This window comes from Peromyscus californicus, unplaced genomic scaffold, assembly GCF_007827085.1.
Source record: "Peromyscus californicus insignis strain IS unplaced genomic scaffold, ASM782708v3 Scaffold_6__1_contigs__length_162567912, whole genome shotgun sequence".
Classification (NCBI taxonomy): Eukaryota; Metazoa; Chordata; class Mammalia; order Rodentia; family Cricetidae; genus Peromyscus; species Peromyscus californicus.
Window position 1 is genome coordinate 44,671,428 of NW_026294584.1, and position 13,398 is coordinate 44,684,825.

Below are 13,398 nucleotides of genomic sequence, written 5' to 3' on the forward strand. Positions count from 1 at the left end.
TCCTTCTGGGTCCCTCCCAGTCTTGGCATAGGCTGGCTTCCTTGGTGGTGTCTCCTCCTGTAGTCTCCAGACACAGAGAGCTGGGCATAGTTCCAAGGGCACTGACCTGCAGACCCAGCTCCACACATCAGCTGTCTGTCTCCCGAGTCTGTCTGGGGCTATGGCTTGCGGTCACAGTCTGCGGTTGCTCTTTTCTTACTCTCTTGTGGGAAGCTGTTGATAGAGTACTTCCTGACTGCTCACTTCACATGCACCAGGCGCCCCCCAAAACCCAAGGCCTGGCAGCATGTAGACTCTTAAAGAATACTAAGGTGGTGCCAACAAGATGGCTCAGAGAGTAAGGGCACTTGCTGCCAAGCGTGACACCCTGAGCCCGATCCTTGGGACCCGCATGGTAGGAGAGAATCAATGCCTACAAATTATTCTCTGATCTACTACTACAACTACTGCTACTACTACTAACACATACACACACACACACACACACACACACACACGCACACACACACATACACACATTCACGCACGCAACAGAAAATGTAAAACTAAAAATGCTGAAATAATTAAGGGGGAGTACTGATGGGAAGTTGCTTATAATATTAAGTAGAAAATTAAGCTGGGGATGGTGGCTTATGCTGGCAATCCCAGCACTTAAGAGGCTGAAGAAAGAGGATTCTTGTGAGTTCAGTCAGCCTGGACTATATAGTAACTTCGAGACCAAGCTGGGCTACTTAGAGTAAGACCCTGCTTCAAAATTGAACGTCATCCTATCACCCATGGTTCTATGAGCAGGTGTCAGCTGTGGTGAACACTGGGTGTGTCTCCTTCCAGGTTTCCTATTCACATTTATACACCATTGCAGCTGCGAGTCTATCCAAGTCCACACCTGGAAGCTTTTTGCAAGTGCAAAGATGTGTGAGCGGTGTGAACCCTCAGCTCTGTGAAGGTAAAGGTCCATTCCGGCTGCCTACAGGCAGTCTGGTTCTAGACCAGACCGGGCTCTCTTCCTCTGCTGCACTGAAGACTGGCCATTTCCTTCATGTTTCATAAGCTTCAAGCCCCAATCCAGGCAGAGCTCTCCCCAGAGTCCCGTGTAGTAGCGCTTCCTCTTCCTCTTTGCTCTGGAACACTGCCCCCACCTGGCTGTGAGCTGCAAGGACAGCCTCGATTCCATATCTTGTGAACAGAGAGCCCACCCTCTTTCCTCTGTTTTTTGGACATCCCACTTTTGTTATTGCTGTTATGTTTTCCCATTTAGAATTCAGGACATTTTTATGCTTTTCTCTTTCACAGAAAAGCCCAGAGGCTCTTGGCTCTTGCTGGCCGGCCCATGTTGGTTGGTGCATGTAGATGGCCATGTCCCTTGGATTGCCTGAAAGCATCACCTGGACTAGCATGGTCACAGGAGGGCAGAAGGAGGCATGGGGTTCTCCAGACAAAGTCAATGTCCCTTCTTGCTGTGACTGAAGCCCTGGAAGACTCTAGAAGGACCTGACTCTATCTTCTCTGCTGGTAATGCTTTCCAGTGCAGGGCACGGCTTTACTGCAGGTACCTCAGCTACACTGTTGTTCTGTGTGTTGAAGGTTTCACCTATGGCATGAATGTCACAAACCCTTTGTCTCTCTCCACGAGTCCCAAACCCCAGTGTATTCCACTCGGTTCTTCCTCCACCTAGAAGCCTTCTCCCTCCAGACCCTTTGTCCTGAATTCTTTCAGCATATGGCATCCTTGTCAGCACAGCCCTTAGGACCCTACAGCACCCAGGGCCCCTGTTCTCCAGCCTCCTCAAGCTGTCCACCTTTCCTTTCCACAGGGCACTGCTTATCTGTCCCATGTAGTTGACATAACAGAACTAACAGCCCAAGTGGTGGCCAGCCCTTGCAGGTCCCGAGGTGACACCCAGCGGCTTGTGTTTGCCCTCAGGAGATGGCTGTTTGGGAGGGCTTGTTTGCGGGGAAGGTGGAGGGACTTGGGTATGTGGACCAGCATGTCTCCATGCAGCAGTGTCCAATGCACCCTAGGCTGAAAAGGAGTTCGGAGACAAGGGCCCCTTGTGGTTTTATTTGTACTCTTGCCTGGGGCTTTCCCAATGCCAGGGGTGCCTGGTCTCCCTAAAGGTCTGCAGCCACTTCCACCTGCTTTACTTCAGACAAGAAGGGAAGCCTCTGCAGGCAGGAGTTGGGGCCCACTTGGACATGTCCTGCTGTCAGGAGACTGAGTGGGCTCTAGCTGGCTCTTCCACAGCCCCCTCCTCGGGACACCTGCTGGCTGCATCTGCCTTTGTTTCCCAGCCCTTGGTTCAGGAGGTCAGAGGTCCCCAGGTGCGGAGTAACAGGTCACCTTCTTTTGTACTTTGGAAGCAGCCTGTGGATCACCAGCCCTCACAGGGCATAGCCTGTGTCACCTGGGTGTTTCTAGCAAGTTGGAAAGGTGATTAGCAAGTGGCTGGACACAGCAGTAAGTGAGGTGACACAGAGTGTCTCTAGGGAGAAGAACAGATGGTACTGGGCTATTCCAGGGTTCCATTAGGATACCACCCAAGGGGCATTCCTTGAGGGGCCGTTCAAACAGGCTAGAGGGAAGACCTTAAATCACTGGACCCCTTCAGGATCTCAGGGTAGGAAGAAGTGTGAAGAGGGAGTGTGGGCAGGGGCTCTGTGATGAGGTGACTTGGCCTGGGGCAGGAATTTACCACCCTGGGCTGGGAACATGGACACCAGGCCTAGGACGGCTTGAGCTGTTGGAGGAGTCCCACTCTCTGGCTGGGCTGCTGATGTGAAGTCTGGTCTGTGTTGGGGGAAGAAGGAAATCTTTTCTGTCCTGCCTGGCTCCTGGCTTTGGTCCCAGAAACTCCATCAGGCTGTGTGTCCTGAAGATCAGAGGAGGTGACTGCTGAAATGTGAAAGATGGCCAAGCTCCACACTGGCTCCCTAGCTATTCCCGTAGACACGGCTTCCTCTAGCCCCCACCTCTTTCCCCTAATCGAATGCACAGGACTAAACTCAACTTAATTAGGAGGATTATGTGTCTTATAAATTTAATGTTTAATATTCAAGCTGCCGCTCCCCCCAGCATATTTATTAAAGATGTCCTGAGGGGAATGCTAATGGGCCATGACGTCATAAATATTTAGACCAAAGATGCTGGAGGCAGGGAAGAGGGAAGAGAAGAAACTAGATCACATTAAAAACTAGAAAGGAATTAAAGTTTTCTCCTGGATTGGGGTTGTGGTGGAGGCTGCTGGGGCTTTCTGGTTGGGGCAAGATAAGCCATCAAGACAGAGAACTATGAGCTGGGTTCTTTTTTTTTTTTTTTTAGATTTATTTATTTATTAATTATATGTACAGTATTCTGTACTATAGGCCAGAAGAGGGCACCAGATCTCATTCTAGATGGTTGTGAGCCACCATGTGTTTGCTGGGAATTGAACTCAGGACCTCTGGAAGAACAGCCAGTGCTCTTAACCTCTGAGCCATCTCTCCAGCCCCTGAGCTGGGTTCTTGTCCAAAGCCAAGTGGCACTGGGGTGCTATGTGTGTTGGCTGTGTTGGACTATTTTTGCATCTAAGTACATGCTATGCTTTTTTTTCAAGACACCAAAGAAAATGTTTGGCCAAGGAGTGGAGGTAACATCCCAGCCGGATGCTGCACCCATTTGGATCGTTGCTGGTCATCTGGAAGCAGCCTCAGTGATGTCTTGGCATGTGGGTGCCTCAGATACTGTGCCTCTGTCAAATGTCAAAATAACACTTGGATGGAGGCAAGGAGAGTCTCCTGGGGCTTTGCAGAGGTTGACACACTCACCTGCAGACCCTGGGAAGAATTTTCTGGTGTTTGGACCCCTCGTCTCCTAATTCCTGCAGCCTTGGCTGATTCATAGATCCATCTTCCCTGATGGAATTGATCCGTTGAGCAGTTTGGATAGAGAAGAATTCAGAGGAACCTGGGATGAATTGCCCATGCCACTCCCTGGTGACATCACACACCGAGGTTTCTTTGAGGATGTAAAAGGCAATTGGATGTGAACTAGCTCCATCTAGTCACACCATCCTGCATCCAGTTCAGCACTCCAGTTCTCCCTCAGCTCGGCAGGGAGGGCTGAGCGAGAGCTGCCATTTCAGGGTCAGAAACCTTCCTATTTAGTGCTGCTGTAGAAGTTGCCTCTCTGCTGCTCACATGGGGAGAGATGTCCTGTAGACTCGGGGGCACCAGCTGGGCACCTTCATCAGGCACACCCTTTCTGAGACACTCTTAGCCTTTGGGAATGCTTCTGTTAGCACCTTGCTCACTGTACTGAGGTTTCTTTCTTTCCTTTGGAAGACTGGTTGATTTTTATTTTATGTGTATAGGTGTTCTGCCTGCGTGTATCTCTGTGGACCATGTGTGTGACTGGTACCATTGGAAGGTAGAAGAGGGCATTAGATCCCTTGGAATTAGAGTTACAGACAGTTGTGAGTCTCCATGTGAGTGCTGGAAACCAATCTGGGTCCTCTGGAAGAGCAGCAAGTGCTCTTACCTGCTGATCCATCTCCCTAGTGCCTGACTCAGTTGCAGCCCAGCACCTTTTCCCTCCCCAGGGAGAGGGAGGGGAGGGGCGTGAACTCTCCAACACAGGTCCACAACAGTGTTCCTGAAAATGACCTTGACTTCTCTCTTGATTTCTATTGATACAAATTAGGGATGGTCTTGTGACTATAGTTAAGGCAGAGCTTTCTTGTGTTTCTGGAAGCTCCCTTAGGAATGTAGGAGGTGCCTTATGCTGACTGTTTCCAGCTTTGAGGCCTTCTCTTCTACTCTATAAGCTGAGGCGACTGGAGAAGTACCATTCAGGCTCTCGATGAGATTTCTGTAGCTGAAATGCTCTGCTCACAGTCGCTCATGCAGACACCACTGCCAGCTTCATTTCTTTACTCGTTCACACACCAAATTCCTTAGCGTGTGTGCACTTGTGTGTGTGTGTGTGTGTGTGTGTGTGTGTGTGTGTGTGTGTGCGCATGTGTACACATAGGAGCTTTGTTTGAAGAGAGACAAACAAAACCAGTCCACCTTCAGGGCCTGGCTTTGGTGGGGAGGCAGCCCTAGATCCCAAGGGTAGGAGTGGTCTAGTCTTATGGGGAGGACAGGATGGTGGAGAGTGTGCAGGGACATCCGGCCTGGCTGACAGTGGCTGTCGGGAAGTGGTTGTCGGGAAGGCTGTCGGGAAGTGAGGGCTCAGCTGGGATTTGAAGGCTGTGCAGGATTTAACTAGACTAGGGAATGAGAGGCACAGCCAGGGAATGAAGTGTGCCAAGGCTCGGAGGGCAGAAGCATATTTGAACATCGGGAATTACAGGAAGTGCAGAGGCTAGATCAGAGGGCAGGGCAGGGTTTGAAGGCTGGGGATGAAGGAGTAGTTGGCTTTGAAGAGAGAGATGATCAGACCTATTGACCAAGGGCCTGACACCAGGAAAGGACTTTACCCCAAGGGAAAAAAGGCAGTTCCCAGTGAGTATCACAGAGGTTCATCGAATCCATTTGCAGCGACAAAACATCTCTCAGGGTGGAGAACAGATGGCAGGGAGACCAGCAGTGGCCTACTTTCCTGCTCTCTCACCCTGTCTGCCACTAGCTAAGTCCAGGACAGAGAAACAGGTGACTTGGGCTGAGGGAGTAGCGGAGAGCACCAGAGAAAAAATAGGCAGCTCCGAGAAACATCAAGCTTCTTGTTTATTTACTCTAATTCCATATTGCAGGAAAACCCAGAAATCCCCAACAGGGCAGACGTCCCTCTGCCGGTGACATACCTGTGCCCAACATGTTTACCAGCCTCGAGGGTGTGCCCCAGCAAGGACTGAAGAGCACAGACCCAAGTCCCTTAGCACTGGAGTCAAGGCTTAAGTGATTGTGGTTGAGTTGCCATGGCAACACAAATTAAGTCTGGTGTTGGTAAGGCGAAATGCAAGTGATGGAAGCAAAACCCTGTGATGAACAAGGGGGCCTGTGGCTCTGACCTGGAGCAAAGGAAGGTGGGGGGGGTCTCTGTAGGGGTAGCGATGTCTTTCTTTGTGGTGGATGACGAGGCCAGGCAGCTGGAGTTGGGGTGTCCTGACTGAGAAGGGTGTGGTGATAATGACATCTGGAAATATATGGCGCCATGGAACATGAGGCCTGTGAGCCCCTCAAGACATGCCCTGAGAATCCTGAGATCTGAAGTAGAACGAGGGAGCTCAGGATGTGGGAGATGGGTAACAAATCATAGTGGGGTATTATCCTAGGAGACCATGACGGGGGCCTTATGGCTGGGGTAGGGGACTGAGGAAGTGTACCCTGTGCAGTTTACTGAGCATGTTCTGGAGACACTATGGATCCCAAACTCTACGGGAGAACCTTCTTTTGTCTGCCTCTCTATGGTAAACTGGCAGCCTGGTGTCCTGAGGACACTCTGCCCTGTCTCCACTCTTCCAGGGAACTTACAGCAGAGTCCTGGGAACCCTCTCCTCCTGTCCTAACCCTCCCAGTGAACCTACTGCCTGGGATCATATCTTAAGGTCACTACTGTGATGAGAGGTCATGGACAAAGCAAGATGGGAAGGAAAGGCCCACACTTCCACATTGCTGTTCATCACTGAAGGAAGTCAGGACAGGAACTCAGACAGGGCAGGAACCGGGAGGCAGGAGCTGATGCAGAGGCCATGGAGGGGTGCTGCTTACTAGCTTGCTCCCCATGACTTACTCAACCTACTTTCTTATAGAATCCAGGACGACCAGCCCAGGGATGACACCACCCAAAGTGGGCTGGGCCCTCCCACACTGATCACTAATTAAGAAAATGCCCTACAGCCTTATGGAGGCATTTTCTTAATTGAGGTTCCTTCTTCTCAAATGACTCTAGCTTGTCTCAAGTTGACATAAGACTAGCTAGGACAGATAATTGCAATCTCTTCCTCTTATCTACATCCTTCTGATGAGTCTGGAGTATGGAATTTTGGGGACCCCCTCTTCTCTTGTCCTCACTCCTCATTGAATTTGAAGCACAGGGTTCTAGGGACCATCTCATGCTGCTCCCAGCCTCTCTGTGACCTCCAGGTCCTGAAGACCTTTCCTCTGGGCCCTGTCTTCTCTGTCTGCACTCATCACTAGGTCCCTTGGAAGGTTTTGGTGATAACTTGATGGGAAAGTCTGGAACAACATTCCACAGCCCAAGAAACAGAAGTGACCAGTGTCTGGAACCCACAAGTCTCGAAGTTCCCTCCTACTCTGTTCCAGGTTGTCACTCTCTTCTTTTCCTCTTGGTGACAGCTTAAGTTGACAAATGAGAAAGGAAGGGTGAGGAGCAGCATCTAATGTTGCTCTTAGCTGCCGTTTGCAGGGTCTGCCATGAGCTAAGCTTGATGAGCAAGAGTGTGATGGGTCGTCAATGTTCTGCTGGGTCAGGTGTGCCTCCCCTGAGAGCCTTTGGGATGGAGTCATGTATTTTATACGTTTCCAATAGCCTTGTAAAATAGCCAGATGCTTTCTTGAGGACATGATTCCCAAAGGCCTGATGCCAAAAGTGTGGATTTACATCTGCAGGATGTGATACAGGGACCCTCCCATGCCTGAAGTGGTCTGAAGTGCCTGTGACTGACATCTTGTAGTCAATCAGCAGTCCAGGCCTTAGCCTCAGAGTTCCAGCTACTCCATGGAGGTGGGCACCTGTGTGGAGAGCAGAGTGGGAGGCGATGACCTTGGCCTGGCTTGAGTATCTGTTCGGCAAGATGGTGTTTACATGCATGCACATGCATGGGCACTGTTGGTAAGGTACACTGCACAAACCAGGAAAACCAAAACCACCCTGGCTGAAGTCATGGAGCCGACTCCTTTTGTCAGGGAAGACAGAGAGGGAGAAGAAATAACTGCCAATTTTGAAACAATAGCAACCTAACTGTTGTTATCAAGCCATAAAGGAAAGGCTATTTCACTTAGGTAAAGGGACCATGCCAAGGAAGGGACAACCTCAGAAAAAAGGATCATTTCACCACGAAAGGTCAGTTGACAGATTTACATGTACACACCTCACCAACTACAAACACACCCCATCACACTACACACTCCATATATCCAGCCCACTAGACACCTACTCCACCACATTATATACCTTACTCCATCACACACCCTGCCCCACCCTTCCACACCACATACCACACTCTCCAGGTACTGCACCCCACTCCAAGGTCCAGGGACATGGAGAGAGACTAGGGAAGGATTTGATGGAAACACTCTGGGCTGAGAGACACCTGCACTGGCCCAGGGGCTGGTAGGACTTGGGAAACTTCTCAAAGCAGGCCAGGCTGCTCTGTTGTGGAACAGAATATTTGTTTAACTATGTAGAGTCGTGTTGCATTTGTTTGTATTGCAGAATAATTGTTTAACTATGTAAAGATGTGTTGCTGTTTTACCTTGCCTGCCTAAGGCACCTGGTTTGTCTGATAAAAAGCTGAATGATCAATAGCTAGGCAGAGGAAGGATAGGTGGGGCTGGCAGGTGATAGGGGAGGTGGCCAGCCCACAGGGGCCAGCCAGCCAGACACAGAGGAAGCAGGAAAGCAGGATGGACAGTACGTAGATGAGGTAAATGACCCTCGGGGCAGCACATAGATAAATAGAAATGGTTAATTTAAATTAAAAAAAAAGCTATCTAGAAACAAGCCTAAGCTAAGGCTGAGCATTCATAATTAATAATGAATCTCCATGCCATGATTTGGGGGCTGGCAGTCCAAGAAAGCCCACTACACTACTTCTCATAAGGCATCACATGTTAGATTCAGGAAAGGAGAAGTGAAAGAGAGTAGCCAATTACCTGCTGAAGGCCAGACACAGTGCTCCCCAGAGAAGGAGCTTGTCCCCACCTGTCACACACCCTTGGCACTGCTTTTCTCATTGCCGAGAACAAATGAGGACATGAAGCAACTTCAGAGGCCACATGTTTATTTCGTGGTTCAGAGGATACTGTCCGTCAGGGCAGTGGGGGAAGCACAGTGGCATCCGTGGGAACTTGTTCACATCTGGGTGGGTCAGGAAGCAGAGTGAGGAGCTCAGGTCCTCAGGCCGCTTGCTCCTTTTCTTTTTAATTTAGCCCTGGACTCCCCAGCTCATGGAACAAAGTCACCCTCTGTCTTCTCTCCTTAGGGTTAAATCCCCCTGGAAACATCCTCATAGACATACCCAGAGGTATGCCTCATTAATGTCTAAGATGTTTCCTAATTTTTTTTTAGAGATGTACTTAGTTTGCTTCATGTGTATGAATCTTGCCAGCATGTGTACCATCTGCACACCTGCTTCCCACAAGGGTCAGAAGAAGGCATCCGAGTCCTTGAAACTGGAATTACACATAAAGCCATCGTATGAGTGCTGGGAAAGGAACCCTGGTCCTGTAAGTACCACCACTAAGACATCTCTCTAGCCCCTAAAGTGTTTCTAAATTCAAGTTGACAAACTTAATCATCACATCCTTTTACGGTGCCAATCCAGGCCACTTCTCATTCCTTAAGGGTAGACTGGATTTTCCATTTTCAGGAAGAAACTGCTCAGTTGAAGGCTTGGGCACAACTTCCTGAGGTCCAGGGGGACCCCAGCTGGATAACCCAGGTCCAGAGCTTCCTGCAGCCAGGCTGCTCCCTGGCTTTTGCTTGCTGGGTCTCTCCCTGACCTCAGGTGACAGGCTATTAACAGCCTTCCTAGGGAAACCCAGAGCTTAGCTGCGTCCCCTGCAGAGACTTTTCTCATTGGTTCAGCTTCTTTATTTGTGGTTCCTAGCAGCTGACTTACATTGTCTTTATGTGCTTTTATGGTGAGCTCTGACCACGTCTCAAGTGGGAAAACGGCCAGCAAAACCTCAATTTCCTCCGAACAGAGATTCTGAATCATCCATGAAATGAAAGCTTGTTCCTTGGAAAGATCTTTAATCGAAGCACAGTGCAGAGGTGGCAGCAGGGGCATTTGGATTCTTGGTGGGTCCAGGGACAAAACCCTTCAGTATTGAGACCCACAGAATAAAAATGCACCAGGACCCACATATGACCATCTCATGTATTTATACATGTTCACATCACGTGTACATGTGTGCTAATCTGGCTGGGTTGAGGAGGACAGGGAGACTTAAGGGGACAGCTACTTTTCATTCTGTCACTGAAGAACTCTGGTTTGGAGGGGAAAGCTGACTTTGGTATTAACTCTGCCTTTTCCGTTAAGGTGGGACCTGGGGCAAGTCACTTCGGTTCTGTGAGCTTCATCCATGAAATGGACATGAAGACTTGTTTCTTGGGTCTAAGGCAGAAAACAGAAACTGCTCCAGGGGCAGACAGAAAGGCATTTTATAGAGAAGTAAGTCTTTGTATCACCAGAAGAGCAAGAGGAAAGGACTCGAAGGCCGCCAGGCTGGGAAGCTGCTGCTGTCCACATGGTCACCATCACGACAAGAACATGGACCCTGACGTGTACCACAGGGAGCACTCCCGCTCCTCTGCAGAGAGGTGGTGTCACCCAGACTGCAGCCTCCAGGCCTGGCATTAATATCCCAATAGGCAGATGTCTCAGTGTCTCAGCAGGGCCTGGGGGTGGGGAAGGGGGGGGTTCAGCTCTGCAGTTGCTGGAGGTGAGAGTGTGAAAAGCAAAGGGAGACTCCCTCTGAGCATTTGGTACAGTCTTGTTCTCCCAAGTTCCAGGATTCTGGTGGGGACTCTGTCCCTAGAGAGTCTCATTAGAAGTAACACTTAAAAAAAAAAAAAAAAAAAGACGATCTCCTGTGTTCCAGGATGGCCCTGAATTCATTATGTAGCCAAGGATGGCCCTGAACAAACTATCCTCTTGTCTCACTCTCCCTGTCGCGTGTGGGATTATACACATGTGCACCGTGCCTGGTTTATGTGGTGCTGTGGCTCCAACCCACGGCTTTGCACATACTGGGGAAGCGCTCTACCAATGGAGGTACGGCTCCAGCCACAGAGATCCCACTTTTTGAAGATTCCATTGATCATACCACTGATCTTGCCGCATTTTGCCCAGTTAGTCCCCTCCCTGCACCCCCACCCCCTACCCATGCATGACCCACATTCCCAAAGGGGCAAAGCTTCCTCCAGGTTGGTGGCGTTATCATGCTCCTTAAGTGTCACTTTTGGGGATGGAGAGGGTCAGGAGGGAATCTGCCAGTTTCCATCTCTTCCCATAATTCTTCTCACCCCAAGGCTCATCCTTACGTAAGGTTAGGAGCTTGGGGATGGTTCAGTTGCTAGAGCACTTGCTGAGTCTGGATCTCCAGAGCTGGCTCCGTCTGTAATCCAGCCCTCAGGAAATGGATCCCTAGGGAAGGCTGGCCAGACCAGGTTCCGGTGATGGACCCTGTTTCAATAAATAAGGTGGAGAGCGATCAAGAAAGAAGTCCATCATTAATCTCTGCCCTCCAAATGTGTAGCACATATGTGCACATGCACCTGAACATGCACACATACACATGCACATGCTGAAAGATCGAACCGGAGGAACAGAGACAAAGTTCAGGGAAAGACAAGAGTTCTCTGTGTTCACACCCGTTACTGAAGCACGCGGGGCCCCTCCTCTCCAGGAGGCTGTGAGCTCAGCAGAGCTGCTCCTCGCGTGGGCAGCAGGGAGAAGCAGGTGGCTCCATTCTCTGTCTTCCCTGTCGCTGCCGTGGCCACCAGAGCAATCTGGGCTAATGAGGAGCAGAGCGGAGGGCAGGGGCCTGCTGATGCTGCTGCATTATGAGGAGTGGGAGATGGAAGGAAGGAGCAGAATTTAAACACTCCTTGATGAGAAGCCTTCCCCATGCCGCATCAGTCCTCCAAATTGGCACTAATTGCCACCTCCTCCTGCCACACCTGTCGGCAGAGCAGCAGGAAGGGACTAGCTGCCTCTCCTCTGAAAGCCTGTTCCACTTTCAAGTGTCAATGGGGACAGAACATTGCGGGAGGTGGGGAGCATAGCCTGAGGTAAGGGGGCTCTGGTGGGGACCTGGGGACATGTGGAAGGGTCTGATCACACCCACACCCCACCCTGTTGCCTCTTGAATCTGTACCCCCACACCCCACCCTGTTGCCCCTTGAATCTGTACCCCCACACCCCACCCTGTCGCCCCTTGAATTTTTACTTCTGTGAAAGGGAAGCCGACTGACTTTTCCAGTAGATGGCGTCTTTCAGAGGTTAAGTGGCAGTTCCACCTGTGAGCCCCTAGGTGGCGCTCTCTCTGGCTGTGATCCTAACTCTGGTCCTTGGGCACAGCAGGTCATCAACATGGACTTCTAGGTGAGAAGGCATCAGGAGATAGATAGCCTCTGTTTTGAATGAAGACCTTTATGGGCTTAAAGAAGCCCGTAGGGCTTAGTGGGTAAGGGCCCCAGAAGCGTCAAGAGGGCAGAAGGCTACCTCAAACCCGTGGTCAGGAGAACTAGTTTGGTCTCAGTTCCATCCTGTCACCTCTTTGGGCCAGTGGGAGGGTAGAAGCACTCCATCTTGGCATCAGTGGGTGGAGGCTCTCAGTCTTCCATACATGTGTCCATCTGTCCCTTCTTCTCTCCCCTTCTCTCTTTCCTTCTCCTTCATACCCCCCTCCCTTAGAGATCATGTGTTCTTTCTGGCATTCTTTTTCTGTTTTTATTATTTTAAAAATGATTTTATTTTTAGCCGGGCGGTGGTGGCGCATGCCTTTAATCCCAGCACTCGGGAGGCAGAGCCAGGCGGATCTCTGTGAGTTCGAGGCCAGTCTGGGCTACCAAGTGAGTTCCAGGAAAGGCGCAAAGCTATACAGAGAAACCCTGTCTCGAAAAACCAAAAAAAAAAAAAAAGATTTTATTTTTATTTATGTTTCTCTCTCTCTCTCCTCTCTCTCTCTCTCTCTCTCTCTCTCTCTCTCTCTCTCTCTCTCTCTCTCTCTCAGCTACCTGCGTGCACGTGCCCAAGAAGGCCAGAAGAGAGTGCTGGATCTCCTGGAGCTGGAATTATAGGTGATTGTGAACTGCCCAACCTGGGTGCTAGGAATTAAAATCAGGTCTGTTGGAAGAGCAGCAGGTGATTTTCACATTTGGACCATCTCACCTTGTTTTGCCTTTTTGAGACAGGGTCTCATGTTGCTCAGGTTGCCCTTGTACTCACTACGGCTGTAAGGGTGAAGATGGCCTTGAATTCCTGATCCTCCTGCCTCCACCTCCCAAGCACCAGGATTATAGGCATGCGCCACCACACCCAGCCATGCTTGCTCTTTCTGGGGTGCTTGCAGGGTGCTCTGTGAGTGCCAAAAGAGAACCCCTTCTACTGTTGGGAAAGAGCCCGGATGTGCACTGAATACGCAGACCGGTGTTGTTATTCAGCAGGAAGAAAGAAGAGGGAGAAGATATTGTTTGGGTACAATCTGTGTTTGCAATTTTCCACA

The 13,398-nt window shown here is 50.2% G+C and overlaps 2 long non-coding RNA genes across 10 annotated transcripts in view; one reads left to right on the plus strand and one right to left on the minus strand.

Moving 5' to 3' along the window:
• Nucleotides 1-8,928: 8,928 nt before the first annotated feature.
• LOC128098788 (uncharacterized) lies at nt 8,929-11,655 on the minus strand. The gene is made up of 2 exons (XR_008214332.1): nt 11,543-11,655; nt 8,929-11,354 (listed from the first exon to the last, which is right to left on the minus strand). It is a non-coding gene; the product is annotated as an uncharacterized LOC128098788 (long non-coding RNA).
• Nucleotides 11,596-13,398, plus strand: part of LOC128098787 (uncharacterized) — a 102,579-nt gene continuing 100,776 nt past the window's right edge. For 3 of the 9 annotated variants that reach the window (XR_008214320.1, XR_008214324.1, XR_008214322.1), the window contains exons 1-2: nt 11,598-11,962; nt 12,907-13,017. This is a non-coding gene — a long non-coding RNA (uncharacterized LOC128098787). Of the gene's footprint in view, nt 11,963-12,906; nt 13,018-13,398 lie in introns of all 9 variants that reach the window. The other 6 variants (XR_008214327.1, XR_008214321.1, XR_008214328.1 and 3 more) reach the window with 6 other exon arrangements.